Source organism: Temnothorax americanus, unplaced genomic scaffold, assembly GCF_048541705.1.
Source record: "Temnothorax americanus isolate GAGA-0224 unplaced genomic scaffold, ASM4854170v1 Scaffold34, whole genome shotgun sequence".
Classification (NCBI taxonomy): Eukaryota; Metazoa; Arthropoda; class Insecta; order Hymenoptera; family Formicidae; genus Temnothorax; species Temnothorax americanus.
Window position 1 is genome coordinate 1,538,891 of NW_027509485.1, and position 15,990 is coordinate 1,554,880.

General features: G+C 41.7%; 1 protein-coding gene and 1 long non-coding RNA gene across 3 annotated transcripts in view; one reads left to right on the forward strand and one right to left on the reverse strand.

The window, feature by feature from the left end:
- The window catches only part of LOC143901521 (pancreatic triacylglycerol lipase-like), a 196,989-nt gene that overhangs the window by 47,898 nt on the left and 133,101 nt on the right, over positions 1-15,990 (forward strand). The gene's annotated exons all lie outside the window — the stretch shown is intronic.
- Positions 1-15,990, reverse strand: part of LOC143901522 (uncharacterized) — a 28,725-nt gene that overhangs the window by 8,796 nt on the left and 3,939 nt on the right. The window lies entirely within an intron of this gene.

Here is a 15,990-nt window from a genome sequence, read left to right on the forward strand (position 1 = left end):
GGGGGATTCGAAAGGAAAGGCGGGGTAAAACAAGATGGCCGCGGCCACTGGCGAAGTAGGGGAAGTAAGACATTTATCCGTAAACAAGAGGCTGCTCCCCTATGTGGTATGTCTGTCGTACCGAAAAAGTAACGTCCATGAGTTTCTTCGTTCAGATTAGCATTTCTTCGCGCTTCCATGATTACGTGGCGATGTTTCAAGCAGCTTCGTAATATAATACGATTTTCACTCATGAATACGTAATACGATGTCTGTTTCTGGATAATTAGTCGGGCATTACTGGTCCTACCTAATACGTAGAAAATCGCGGTATTAGTTGTTTGTAAGCTCATTTTGAAGCGTCCTGTAAGAGGCACCGACGGCGCACCCCAGATGTGAGTAACCCTGTGGTCGCTCTCACACGCACGCATCCAAATTAACTCCCGGCTTTGTTCTATTAATTAATCTCATTACGTTTAATATCTCCGTGGATCCGAAACTCGGATCTTTTGTATCGGGTGTCAACGCGCGATGTTTCCATGTCGCAAATATCACAGGCGTGCTTGGAAAGCCATTAGCTTTGTTCGAAAATTGTTTCTTAAGTGATTCAACGCATCAACGCGCGCGCGGCGAATTCTTTACAGGAGAATTTACAAATAAAGTAAAATAGAAGTTTTCAGACAAATTATCATAACTAACGTGCCTCTCAATATTTATGCCATGTATTTATATTTTGTGTAAAAATTGCAACATTCCACGTGTGTTTTAACAATTATTTTTAATGTATGTATGTAACGCACGAAAACACAGGTATAAGGAAGAAAGTCAGTCATCGATTACAAATGGTGATTCTCTGAAGAACCGATGCGTGCGCGTTACGCCGATTATTGCTAGCACATTATCTACGTCAGCTTACACCAAATTTTGGTTAATAACTACCTGCACGCGGTAATCCTTTATTATGGAGCGGCAGAATCGCATTAGCATAAAAACGTAATTATACCGGCGCGTTAGAGCGCGCTATTCGTAATATTCCGTATTACGGCGGCATAGCCGAACGCCTCTCGATAATTTCGTCTCAGTCGCGCGTGCACAAGTTTCCACCACAGCCCATGGGACACGCACCCCATACTCTGCATTTGGATCCTGTGTAGACATTCCAATACGCTGGTGTGTTTAATTTTTTCTTTTATGATAGGTTTTATCGCATTTAATTCCAATTGAAGTGATCAATAATTCGCGTCAGATCTCAATGTTGAATTTTATTTATAATTTTATATGTACATTATATATGTGTTTTGATATATATTTTATATATGTGACGTATGTATTCTGATTATGAGTCTTTAAATGTTACATATGTAATAAGCACGTAAAACTATAAAAACAAATTTTTATCATAAATCATGGACCATTTAAAATGAGTTCTATGAGAAGAAGTGTAGAAAGTTCGATAAATCTTGTCTAATGCCATTGTTTCTTTCCCCATAGACACGTGATTCTATTAAATCTCGGCGATTATTTACGCACGATTTTTCTATTACTTCCGATTTGTCATCTTTAACGTTTCTCAACGCTCCCACGAGTTGCGGAAAGAAGCAGATCCCCTACTTTTACACGCGAATGTATCTGCTTACGTGCTCGGATAAGCAGCGCGACGCTGCGGTGTGAGAAAGCACGCGACCTTCTTTTTCTTGCCGGTCTGCGATCTCGTGGAGGCGCGGGGAACGGGCGATATGATCGATCCGGCGGTAACGCGTCAGCCGGTACTCGGGCGGAAAATAGCGTTCGGTGGATGTTGACTACGGCGGCTCTACCCTTCGACAACTCGAACGAGAATGCCCGGTTGGATGTACATAGCTTTACAGGAAGTCACTCTGTACCTTCGTTGAATGACCAGTAACACACATGGCCGCTATGACGTGTCTGTGTATGCTCGCGCGTGTGTTTTCTCCTTGTGTCCGCGGGCATGTGTGCGCGCGTCGTTCCACGCGCCGACACAATCAAAACGCGTGTTTTTGTATGCGTGCGTGCACGCGTTGACGCGCGCGTGTTGGTGCACGGACCACGTACATATAGTGACGCGGGGTAGACGGGACACGGGAGGGTTGGTGGTAGCTGCCCGGACAGAGAAATGAGAATAGTGTCGGTCTACGAGCTGAGTGGAGTTGGTGAGCAAATTGCTCAAAGTAATTAATCGCTTTTGCCGGGTTGGCTTGCCACGCTGCCGGCTGAAGCTCATCCGAGGGGTGGTACCAGGTACCCCCAGGAAAAGCTATCGAGGGACTCGCTTAAAATGGCCGACTTAGCGTCTAGCTTCGGCGAAATGCCCGGGTGACAATAGCAAAGTTCGTGTGCGTGCATGTGCATGCACGTCAGGATCGGTCGGTTTCTAAGGAAATCATCTTGACAGCTTTATTTTAGAAAGTAGTAAAGTTCCTGTATATAATCAGCCCAATGTGTATATTCTCGGTTGTTTATTCATAAATCTATTGGGGATTTTTTAATGTATATTCCATGACGATAAAAATATAAGAATTATATTATCACATTCTATTTTATAAATATGAAAGAAGAAACAAAAAGATATATCTATTCATGCTACCATTTTTATAACGTTATTAATGTATTCACACATAATCAGCCTAAGATATATTCTCGGATGTTTATTCATAATTTATTGTATTTTTTTATGTATATTCCATGACGATAAAAATATAAGAATCATATTATTATTTTTCTTTATAAAATTGAATAGAAGAAACAAAAAGATATATCTATTTATGATATCATTTTTATAACGTTATTAACGTATTCGCACATTTATAATGTCAGTTGGCTGTTTTGATGCCTATATAGAAAGCATTATACATGCGTGGTAAAGCATAATAATATCGCGGATGAGTGTGTTAGAAATTTGGTACATCGGTTTTAGGATTGGACGTGTAAAGTTTGAAGTACTCGTTATCCTCTTTCGTACGTTCGCCATGCAACTTTTCGAAACATCGTTGGTGAGTTTGAATCTACATATCGTTTTATTTCATTCGTGTAGTACAAACTCATTCCGGATAACTTTGCTATGCTCTGGAGTAGTCTCTTACGTATCTTTATATACCGTAAATACGTATTTATCGCTGGCAAAATACGATTCAATGATTTGAATCACCATAGTACCGTGTAGAAATGAAAAATCTAGCTGTATGAATTATTTCACAAATTACTTTATGAATGTACAATTAACTTATGAGTTTATGTCAATGTACGATATATTCGGTCAACAAATATTTACTATATTTACTATAATGTCGCACATATATATATATATATATATATATATATATCGCAAAGTTATTTCTGCCTAATTTCTAAGTTATTCATGCGTGCGGAATCACTAATTTCTACGCACAATAGCTAATTTACTGTTCGTCAAGTATCTTTTTTTTCTTCCGTGTCCGTGCTCGTTCGAAAATTGCATAATAATGAGATGCACGATTTTTATATTGTAGTAAAATAAAAAGATAAAGAACTAATTATACTTGCTTAATTTGATAAATCATCATTATTGTATTAGTCATATTTTGTAATGTTAACGCGTGATCTTAATATGTATGTCGTCAGAGTTTTGTTGCTCGCTTCACTTTTAATTTTGCGTATTTTCTATCATATATTTTGAAAAGAATTACTAGAGCGATATATGTAAAAACGGGTATTAATATTCGTCATTTATAATTACAAACGAAGATAATAGGAACAAAAGTGGACCAATTACTACCGTTCTGCTAAACATAGACAAATGTAAAATCTTGAAAGTAGGTGAAACCTCTCTCATTCTGGCATGCGGTTTAAATTTTGTAGAGGATGAAAACGGAGCAATTTAGAAAATTAGCTCTCGTCCCTGGTGACGTTCGGTAGATCGTGGCGCATCTTCGTCTGGAGACGTCGCGTCTCTCGTGAGATCCTACCGCAGGCATCGCGTGTACATCGCGGTGGTTTCGCGGAAACTGCATCAGGATGGACGCATGCGCGCTGATCGCGGCCTTTCCCCCCCGGTCACGGGGGGAGGGTGGCTAGACGAAAGGCACGAAAGAGCGAAGGGCGGGAGAGCGGGGGCGACTAAGACAGACTGTGAGGAGAGCGCGAGTGAAGAACGAAGAGACTGGTCTCAACAACAGCGCGAAATAGATGCGGCGGAACGAGCGAGAACGTAGCGAGGACAATCGGTTAAGGGGGGAAACGCAAACGAAGGACGAAGACGAAGACCCAGCGTAATGAGAACCCAAAGTAAACGAAGCGGCGCACACGAAGGGTGTAATCGGGCAGGGAATGAATATCTTAGATGATATGAACGGAAAACCATCTGAAATAACAAAGACACAGAAAAGGAAATAAATAATAAAATTTACAGAAGAGAGAGAGAGAGAGAGAGAGAGAGAACATAGATGAGAGATATAAAGGTGATATATGTTAAGAGAGAAACTTGAAGATAAGAAAAAAAAAGAACCTAAATAATATTAAAAAAATAAAAAGAGTTATTGACTTTAAGATAATAAAGATTAAAAATGTGTAAGAGAAAAAGCGAATAAATGAATTGAAAGGTAGACAAAAGATGATGATAGCAGGAGGCAAGTATGAGAAATGTGCAGATGGAAGGATCACGGATATATGTCTCTTTGTTGTGTTAGAAAGCAAGGAAGTAAGCGAATGTGTCGGTCGAGTTTTCAGCCAAGCTCGGGGAGACGAGAGATTGGTAAGAAGATGAAGAAAAGGACGAATGACAATCAGACGAACGACTTTCTACCTCGGGAAGGCAACCGGAGCTGACTACCACCATCTAGCACACCGCCTAGAAAAGGGGGTGGGTGCTTTCATCCGCGGAACTGGGCGCGACTAACCTCTATCGATCGTAAGAAGACTTCCACACCTACGAACCTCACACTTCCTCGCGCTGCGTCCTATACTGGGTGGATCGCGTATAAATAAATAAACCGGCCGAGGCACCTGAGCGGCTGCCCATCCGCGTGATTGCACGCAGCGTTCCATTACTCATGCTACTTCATAGCTTCCCGGTTGATTTCGCACCTCGTAAGTTCTTCTCGCGTCTGATAGGTTACTCAACTTTCACGCTTATAATGGAGATTCATTAATATTTAGATTAATATTAATACTATTAAATTACATTAAAGTTTAGTGGGAAGTTAAAGAGCTTTAAGTAAAAAAGATGTGTAAAAATTATAGAAAAAAACTACTACATGCAACCTTGAAAATTTAGAATTGTGTGGAGTACTTGCGTTTATTTCATATACATATACTGAATTTGATCTAATTTTTCCTTGATGTCATAACTATATAATTAGATTTTATCTTTCAATTCTATTTTATTTTAATTCATGTATATAATTTACATATCCTTATTCTTTAAAATGATATTTAAACGTAAAAGTGATAAAACATACAGTATATTCCGGAACTTATTATGTTTATTTATAACATTGTTTATCGACATTATAAAACAAAGCAGCTAGTCATTTATATATAATAATGATTATCTAAGTAGTTTATTGTGATGGTAACAAGTGGTCGATTATTCTTTTATGAGTGTAACGTGTTCCGTTTCTGTAAAGTGGCCGGCTATTAATTACCACGCTGCACGTCTGCGGCGCGTTGCACGTAGGTGCATAAAAACCGGAGCTGAAACGTTCTTAAATCACTTTGTGCGAGCACGTCGTGTCACGGCGGCGACGACTCATGCTCTCAGCACGCTGGTTGGCGTTCCCCGCCACATTTAAATCCCTTTATCTTGAGCCACCCGTTGCATCCGCCAGATTCAAAGGTCGGTTTTGCAGAACCGCGGCTTCGTAAGAAGCGCAGCTTCGCCGTGCTGGTTCGCGACATAAGAACATCACCGGTGGTGGTGGCGGCGGCGGCGGCGACGGCGGCAGCGGTAGTGGCGCAAAGGGGTAACTAGGAGTGAGAAGAGCGGCGGGAGGGGGTGGCGAGGGTTGAGACGGGAAACTAAGTTGTATTGATCCTCGGCTGCAGAGGTGGAAAACCAGGCAGGGTTAGTACGTGTTCTTAATCGCCAAGTGACCGCCCTCTGTCTCTCTTTCTCCCTCCCTCTTTCCCTTCTCTTCTCCTCTGCCTCCGCCACCTTCGCCTCTTCCTGTTTCTCCACCTTCCACCCGCTTTCGCCCCCTCCTACCATTCGGCCGTCGCCACATCCGACCGGCTAAAGGGGCTTCTCTTCTCGCCCTCGAGAATCGTGCATCCCCTTACTCCTCTACGGAATCGTCGACGCCATTCGGCTGAGGGATTGTTTCAGGATTAGGTAAGGAATCGCGGTATTGTTCGTCGTTCTGTCGTACAGAGTTATTACGCGGAACACGACGAGTCGCATCTTAAATTGCTCGTAAATAGCGATAGATTTACGTGATTCACAAGACACCGTCTAAGTCCTTTTAATTTTTTAAAGTTGATTTTAGTGCATCTTACTATTAAAGTTGAAATGGCCGTAAACAGGAAGAAACAATGTTCTATTTACTTATATATATATATATATATATATATATATATTTATATATATATCTCCCCATATCTTATCTGACTAGAAAAGTCTGTATCATAATGACAAAAAAATCAAATGGAATAACATAATATTTCTATTTTTGAGACGCAAACATTTTATTCACAGCACGTCTGCCGTATTTTTAAAACATATATAAGTTAATATTAGTTGCTTTATTATTATCCCGCGTTCTATAATGGCAACTGCTTTTTATATAATTTTTTATGCGGTTTTTTTTCAACGCCTGTCTCCAGTCTCACCCTCGGCCACAGACAGTTTTTTTTTTTTTAACACGTCCTACGCTTTCTTTTATAAGCGCGTCTAACGATAGACACGGCCTTGAAACGATTGCAGAGCTGCGCAATGACGGTAGTCTCGAATTAATTAACAGTTCCTAGGCAAGTTTAATAGCGAGTTTAACCGAACTTTTAGACAATCGTTTTAGATTGGTCCGTTGTTTTCCGCGTTATTGCTGCAGTGACATATACGAGAGTCTCGTACGAAGTTCGAATTAAACTATCGCACGTTGTTCCTCCGGTGGTGCGCGGAGCGCTAAATACGAGCTTACATCTGCAAGCCAGAAATTCCAGTTTATCTTCTGAATTCCTGACCGAACACTTTTCGCACAATATAACTCCTCGTCCCGCGTTCTCACCGCACGTTTAACAACGTAAACACGACTATTTAATTCCAATCCTTTTATCTCTAATCCTTCACTTTACATCGAAGATATGTACCTCGCGGTATATTAACGAAATCCGGCATTGAGCAACCATTAATGTCAGAGGCGCGATATGTTCAGAGAAAATTTTTCGTTAATAGCGCTACGGTAAACGCGTCATATCGTATCAAATCTCGTGTACCGTGAACGATAATGCGTAACGCTAACATGAAAATTCATAGCTGTATCGCTCCGGGCATTTACCGCGCGGATTTGGTGCTTTTAATATATCATATAAATACGATATTATGAAGATTCCTTATTCTATCGTGTCAAATAACACGCTTTTCTGCCCGATATCTTTCCCCTAATCTTTTTAGCACGATTTAATAAAAATTCTTTGCTCCTTGTTACACTCATGTCGTTTCGCGTTTCGGGTGATATTCGATTTCGCTCGTAGAAAGGCATGATAGGTAGTTTGAGAGGCTGACAAGTCGTGTCAGTCGGCATATTATGTCGCTTAAAATTCAAAATGGTGAAAGACACGCGGAGAGACGTCGGCATTAATTGGATTCTACCGAGACTCGTGCGTTACTATCGCGCTGACTGGATAGGAAGGATGATGTGAAGGGGTGAAAACACGATTAACGAGTACATCCGACCGTTGTGCTATAATTTGATACCATCTCGCGCGATAAAGAATTTTTAATATTTGTGACGCGATGTGACAATTAATTCTCTCCTAACGATATTTCCTTACGTTACTCAATTATTTCTTAATTAAATTCTATTTATAACATAACTCCTCGATATTTTCAGACTTCTTTTTCAACGGTTGATGCAAATTCCGTTTAAAACACAATTAATTTATGAATTATTATTCTAATTTATGTGAAATAATTGATGCTTGTGTAAATATACATAAACTTATAATTTCCGAAAAAATAATACTGTGCTTTTTTAAGACAGCTGAAACAATATTTAGAAGGTATTGCTATATAATACATACGAGATTTTTAATAACTTCTCATGGAAATCGATAGAGAAAACTAACATAACATGTTATTGCGTGAAATGACATTTTCTCGGATCCGTCTTGAACCGGTTTCTGAAGAAGAATCTGTCCCACGACCTTTGACTTCTCTAAAACATCTCCCTCCCGACCGGGAGAAGTTATTCTGCTTCGAAATCCGGATCTTGCGGTCCAGAGGCTTTGCTGTTTAGAAGATACCTCCCCCCGTGGGATTTCAATTCTGACTGCAAGAGGGCAATATATCTCTGTCATTTTTATTAGATCAAGTAGTATTTTGAATACCTATCATAGACAAATCTAAAATTATTTTTAATTTAATGTTCAGATTAAAGTGGATAAGTTATAAAAAATAGTAATATAAGAAAGAGTTAATGACTAAATAGCTGTTTACTGTTTGCATATTAAATTACAATAATTTCCATTAAATAATTTCCATGAAACAATGTCAGATTAATGTATCTGATTTTTGGTACAGATATACATATAGCATTCTTCGTATAGTATTATACAACATGAGCTGCGCTCATCGTTAATTTCGCCGAACCGCGGCCGTGAAATCCTGCAAGCGGACTTTCAACATTTTCACAGCGCAAATTAAGTTAGTAATCGCGCGTAATGATTGCGGCCGCTACATCGGGAGTGATCGATATCAATCGTCAGGGGAGTAGGTTATCGAGTAAAACTCGCTGCCATCCGGGCCGAACCGTGCTCGACGCTGCGTTACAGCCACGCTGATCGCATAATTTCTCGCGGTGCAACGGTAATATTTCCGGCTTGTCTCATTGCGTTGCCGCGGCGTAGTTCGGCCGCAAACAAACCCCGAAACAACAATTGATTCCGGGGTACACGTCGCGTCGCGCACCGTGTGCAAAACACCGAACAACGGGTTTTCTTGCTGGCCATTGGACAGGGGGCAAGGCCGCGCCAGCCCGGAAATTTACGGGATTGTATCCGCGCGAGTACCTTTTTGCCCGGCAGCGACACGACTTTGCTTCGTCGTTAATTACACGCTGATAAGTTCCTGACCTATGGCGGATAAGGTCGAGAGAGGGAGAGAGGGGGAGAGGGTAGCAGAGAGAAACTAGTGACGAGGCTGGATGACCTATAGTCTGAATTTTTTGTTTGCGTTGTACTTTCAATACGCGAAAAGTATTTAATCGCATGAATCAAGATGTATGCCCGTGTTTACGTGCTCAGATATACTATCTTATTGTCGTTATTAAAATTTATCCGTTACATTCCTGATGTAATAGTTTGCGAAAATCGTTCCTTAGATTCGCGGGAGCTGTTCTACATGCATCGGAGAGAATTGCCACGGGAAGATATACTAGTTTCATAAAAAATGATCTATTCAGGTTGTAGGATTTGTATATTTTTCCTAATTTGTACATTTATTTGTTCCTATTAAAATTGTACCATATTATATTTTTGAATTAGATGGCCTGACATATATATATATATATATATATATATAAGGATGATATTTTTTGTGATTTCTATTTCATCCCTCGGAAAATTGATAACACGTCATTTGTTATTGCTCACGCTCAAGTTCCGTTTAACAGTTTTAACTGTCCTATTCGCAACGCGGTCGTCGGATCCTCGGAAAATCTCATTCTCCCGCCGAATGTCGGGCGAATCTTAATCGGCCGTCGGAAATACGCTGCGAGATGTATAATACTCGGTAGGAAATGACGTCATCACTCAGCGTAACGTTAGAGAGAGAGAGAGAGAGAGAGAGATAAAGAGGGGGGAGGGAGATGGGAGAGAAGTGTGTAGCGAGAGGACGAGACGATGGTGGAAACTGTGCGAGACCAAGAGAAAGCCAGATATAGATATATATATAGAGAGAGAGAGAGAGGAGAGCGAAGGGGGATTTTCGCGAAATTCTGGCAGGTAGCGTCGGCTGAGTTATGCTCGTATTTCCCGTCAACACATCCGATGATGTCTACGGTAATGTAACCGAAATGTATGAACGTTTCGTGCTGCCACATTTGCACGGTAAACCTCCACCGTTATGATCAGCTGGCGAGTGTGTGTTGTGTGAAGCCACGCAAGGGGCTCGCGAAAACCGTGTGGAAGTCGACTGTCGATCGTAAAGATGATGATAAAATGCCACGTTTTTTATCGTGATAGTATATGTATAATATATATAATCAGGATTAATAAATTAAGAATATAAAATAACATAAGCGTCAAGTTTAAATAATATTTTTAAATATATATATGTATATTAAATATTTTAAATATTTTCTAAAAATGGACTTTCTGGAAAAAGTTAAGGATTAGAAATATTATTAAAACAACATCGGAAAATAATACATTGAATGGAGAGATGGTATAAACATGTTACAATTACCAGAGTATTATTTAGAATATTTAGATAATATAATTGTTTGTCAATGTTTTAGTAATTTACGATGATATGCTGTAGCTGTTATTTTTTCCAAGCGGATTGCTGATAAATTTTTGTTGAAAGCCGCTTCTGCATATTTTTTTTATTCGAATATATTCCTCGATATGACTGATGGATCGATCGTATTTCGCTCACTTTCTCCGAAAAATAAACGCCGAACGTGCAGAAACGAGAGGGAAGAAGGGTGAACCGGGTGGTGAGTTCGATTCTCTTTCCGCCCCACCACCAGTTTTCCCGTGGAACAGCCGCATGCGCCGTAAAAAAGCACGGCCACTACGAGTTTCGTTTCACTCTTCGGGGTTCGTCTACCCATTGCCCGATAAAAAAGCTCCGCTTGCGCGGCTCTCGTTCGTCGCGGACATACTGTTCGTCCGTGGTTCGCGTCTTCATCATCATCATCATCATCATCATCATCGTCGTCGTCGTCGTCGTCGTCATCGTTATCTTCGTTGCGCAAACGTCTCGTCATCGTCGTGCGATTTTTGTCTCGTGTTATTTCGAGGGAAGAAACGAGACGATTGACAATCGAGAAGGAAGAGTGCCAGCGGCTTTGTTTCGGCGGGGATGTCGCGATGCGAAGAAAGAAGTGCGTCCCATACGGGAGTGGACGGACGAGAATGGGACGAGGAGGTGGGAACGGGGACCGGTGAGAGAGAGTGTTAAGAAGATGAAAATCCGCCGGATGCTCGGAGTTGCGTCTTTCCACCCGCCACCTACGTACGTTTCGCTACAATCGTCGTGACCGACGTCCATGGTGGCTTCCAGTACGTCGGCGATAAGGGTTGCTTCTCGGTGGAAAGCCGTGGGGTGAGAACGACGTACAGACCACGCCTCTTGTCTAAGGTTACCCCCACCGCCGTGAACTCTCTCGTTCCCCGCACGGGGTCTCCTCCTCGCGCGGGGAACCTAAGATTTTTCCACTTTGCCCCCCTCGCCCCGCTTATCCACCCTTGCCGTTGTTACCCTCTTCGCTTCTTCCCCCTCTCCCTCTCTTTCTCTCTGTGTAGCTCGGCCACCTCGTCCGTTCCCTCCATGGTATAGGAGAGCACCGACTCTCTCCTCTCTCTCTCCCCCTTCTTCTATTGATCCAGCACTAAGGCGGTTTCTTGCGCCCTCCGGAGACCGCTACACGGATCTCGCAACGCCGCCCGAAAGCTTCGTCGTATCTTCTTTTTTCTTCATCCCCTACTTCGCACTCCGTAACCTTGAATGTTCTCTCCGCCAGCGCTTTTTTGCACGTCTCCCGCCTTTTGGCACATTGTCGGGCGCTTTCGAGCTTTCCGCGCGTAATGCAATACGTGTGTATACATAGATGGCTTTTATATAAAGGAACAAATGCTTCTACGTCCATCTTGACAAATCGGCTTTTTAATGAAACATCGGTGAGAACATTTCGCGATTAAATGTGCATGTCTTTATATAATTGATTCGTGTATTCTTATGCAATATCTGATAAATGTAACTTTACTTTTTCGCTATCCTGCAAAGATATAGATACTTAGAGCAAGATTTAATGCATCCTGCTTTCAAGCGAAAGACGCACGAGTTCAGAATTTGAATAGAATTTATATACGAGTCGATATTGTAATTCTAAAACCGCTGAATTGTATTCCGCCGTACGACCTTACAATTTTCCATAGATCCTCGACGAGCGCGTTTTCCCTTCGGACTGCCGACATTTCAGACCAGATCGCTATAAGATCGCAACGATTACGTAATGTTCCATGGTAGTTTCATAGATACGCGTATATAATATAACACGGTCTATGTTCTATGGTGAATGAGCATGGGGTGTGGGTTGCGCGTGGGGCGGCAGGGAAAGATGGGAGTAGGGCGCCGGGCTTGAGCGGTGCTTTAGCCGGGGGCTGTTAAACACGGCGGGTCTTATCGGTAAAACTGTTCTGTACAGGACTACCACGTCCAGCCATTGGCCGCGGGAGTATCTCTGGCCTTATACTCGTTGTCTGCTAGGTATGCATGCGAGGTACATTACGCGACGTTAATGCCCGCGCGCGCTAAAATCGTTCGCCGGAAGCGAAGACTCGCTGAAACCCTGTAAACCCTGTCGAGACGTTGCTTAAGCTGTCACGCTCGCTCGCGTCGAGGTCAAACATCCTGATCTTTCGTCAAGCCACAGCATCGGACGGCAGAATGTCTTTCCGTCTTTATGCAAGCGTGTGTGAACGAGTTTTAAATTTAGACAATTTTTTAATTGGACTCGCATTATATGTCGTCATAGAGATATGAAAATATCTTTTTTAATTGCAAATAGATGAAAATGGTATTTATTATCTCCATAAAATTATATTTTTTAATATAAAATATCTTTTGAAATAAATATCGTGATGTTTTAATGCGGATATATAGGAAGAAATTACGGTATTTTTTGGGACGTTTTTCATTTCTTTTTTCTACAGTTATCGCTGTTTTAATGACGATTATATAAAAGAAAAGAAAAAGAATGTCTCAAATATATTAAATGAGTTTGTCCCTGAATCGCTTTACATCATCAGATAAACAATCAGATATCTATTCGATGTTCGTCCGTTCGACTTTTCGAGCGTTTAAAGGAAGCGCTCGATTGTGGAGAATCGCGCGCCTCCGGTGAAGAAACTTCAACAAGTTTCCTAGGAATTGTTCCAGTTCGCACAATTGTCTATGGTGCACAATCACCCATTCGTCGTCTTCCTTATCTAGCATATTGATTGTGATTGAATTTTCTCACGTTCACTATATAGAGACGTTCGTGAGATTCGTGATAAACCGGATTAAATTATTTAACTTTATCGATGTCTTGCTTATTCTTTCGTAACTTTAACTGTTATTTAATTTTTGACAAGATTTTAATTTGACACCAAGCTCATACAGATATATTAAAAATTGGAAAGTTTAAATCAGCAGAAAAAAACTATGCCGGTATCTACTATATGTTTTACATAAAAATACCGAATGAGATAAATATTTTCTTCTTTAAATCTTTCCTCGTCAATTTTCGCGCTTTACGTGCAAACGCGACGGTTTTAATCTTTACCGAAGCGTTAAATTCTTATCACCTCATTTGATGCGTGTCGCTTCGAGTGTCGGGACGGTACGCGGACGCGGAGGCGAATAATGGGAGTGCGAGCAGGCGAGTACATAGGCAGGATCACTTATAAGCCCGGGCCTGTATATATGTATTCCTGGGTAGCCTTTCTCGGCATTAGGTAGCCGGGCTAAGGCCTTAGAGGTCTCCTGGCAACCAAGCCTATCAAACTATCTTACAGTCTAACCCTTACCAGCCCCTCCCCGAAAGCTTCCTCGACCCCCTGGAATCTCACTTCGAGCCCTTAACGACCGACCCCACGAGAGACACGGCGAAATTGAGAAAATTATCCTGCCCCACGTTATGCGGAGACGATGACCACGGGGTTCTCGGGCACTACACTCTCCCTCCCCTCTGATACGATCCGACACATAGACAGGAGCTTACGGAGACGAGCAAGAAGTCCTGCGGGATCGCTGGGGAAACTAAATGGCCGGCGAGTCGGCTGCCATCTTAGTTGCGAATTAAGGAAAGGGTAGTTCGACCCTCGTAGATAGACTCACCCTTGAAACGTTCGAGGGGGTAGCTGATGTAATTTGGATCCGAGGGGCATGGCAGCGTCCATTTTTGTGCGTTCACTTTTCTGTTGTGAATTTATGCTTTATTAGAAGAACAAAATAGTAATTATGATATTTACTTGAATTAATTTGGTTAATGTTTGTATTTGTTCGATTTTAATGAAGTTCTTTGGTTACTGTCGATCCACCAAGATACTTGACGATTTTCGCTAGCTTATGTAGTGACCTACATTTACGACTTTGTGGAAATACAAAGTGTATGTCAGGCTCAAAATAGCAACCATCGTATTCGATGAGTGTTAAAGAGCATTAAAGAGGTGGAGACAGTCATTTTTGGAAATTCAGAGAAGTAATTAACGCGTATATCTTGTGGTATTTGATCATTTTTGAAAGATCGATAACGATAGCTTAAACATATACCTTTAATAAACTGTCTTAAGATGTTTTTAAATTGTTGAATATCGTATAATAATTGAATTTAAAACTGGCAGAAATACTGAGACCGAATCCACGATTTTTTCAGTCAAGTTCTCTAACAATTTAAATTTATATCAATAAAATATTTCGAATAACCGTGATATACAAAATTTTTCAAATTTTCTAGAGTGTACTAAAAATTTGTATTATTTATTAATTAATATTAACTCAAATAATTTGCATTTTTTTCAACAGAGGCTATTTTCACTTAATGTAAAGAGAATAGGATGAAAACATCTTGGGACATATGCTTTCAAAACGCCGAACTTGCGACACGTAGGCGGAAACCGTGACAAGTTCCGAAATTGCCCGGCTATTTATCCCCTCAAGCCAAACTTTCCCTCGTACTCAATGATCGTAGTGTTTTCGCGCGCACAATGAGAAGTCGTAGTCGTTAACTCGGCCGGTGCACTCGTTTCGCGGCGCGAGGTGTGGGCGAGCGAGAGTGTGGGCGCCGTGAGCTCTCGCACTCGTGCGAGCTGATCGTGGGAGGGACGCCGAGGACCAAAAGGGTCGGTCTGTCGTCATTCTAGTATGGTTACAGCGGGCGCGGAGCTTGACAGAAGTTGTAAACTTTATGGTAAACCGTGGCGGGGGGCGACGCCGGCCACTGCCGGTAAATGGGGAAGGTGCCACGCCGTGCAGCACCGTGTGCTTAATCCAATCCGGAGTTTGTTCTTTCGACGATCGACGTAATCACCGGCCGCACGTAGTTTCCAACCTGGCCTGGCCTTCTCCGTGCATCTCGTCTCCCCTTCCCCGCCCCCTATTCCTTTCAACCGACCGACCGACCGACCGACCTAACACTTCGCTCTAAGGTTCCACCTCCGGCGTATGTACCTCGTTTACGAGTGTTTGTCGATGCCCCAGCTCCGGGATCATCGAGGTGGTAATGGGCGTTCGCGCCCACGAAGCCCTCGGAAAACATCAATGACTCTCGAACTTTGATAGTAGAGATATTTATCTCGGAATTTACAGAGAAAAAAACGTCCTGCGGTAGAAGTACTTTGGAAAAAATTAACTGACAATACGACGTCCGAAATTGTAGACATTAGTTTTTCTTCTATTTGATAATTGTGGTATTTTTTCCGTTCATAATTAGCGACCTATAAGTCTTTATTTAATTTAGGACTGATTAACTTTGAACATTGAAGCGCGAAGAAGTTTAATTACTAGGTAGGCGACTGGTATAACTCCTAATACCTACGGAATTATCGGATATCAAATGCCGAACGACACGCTAGGTGACAATTAAATATGAA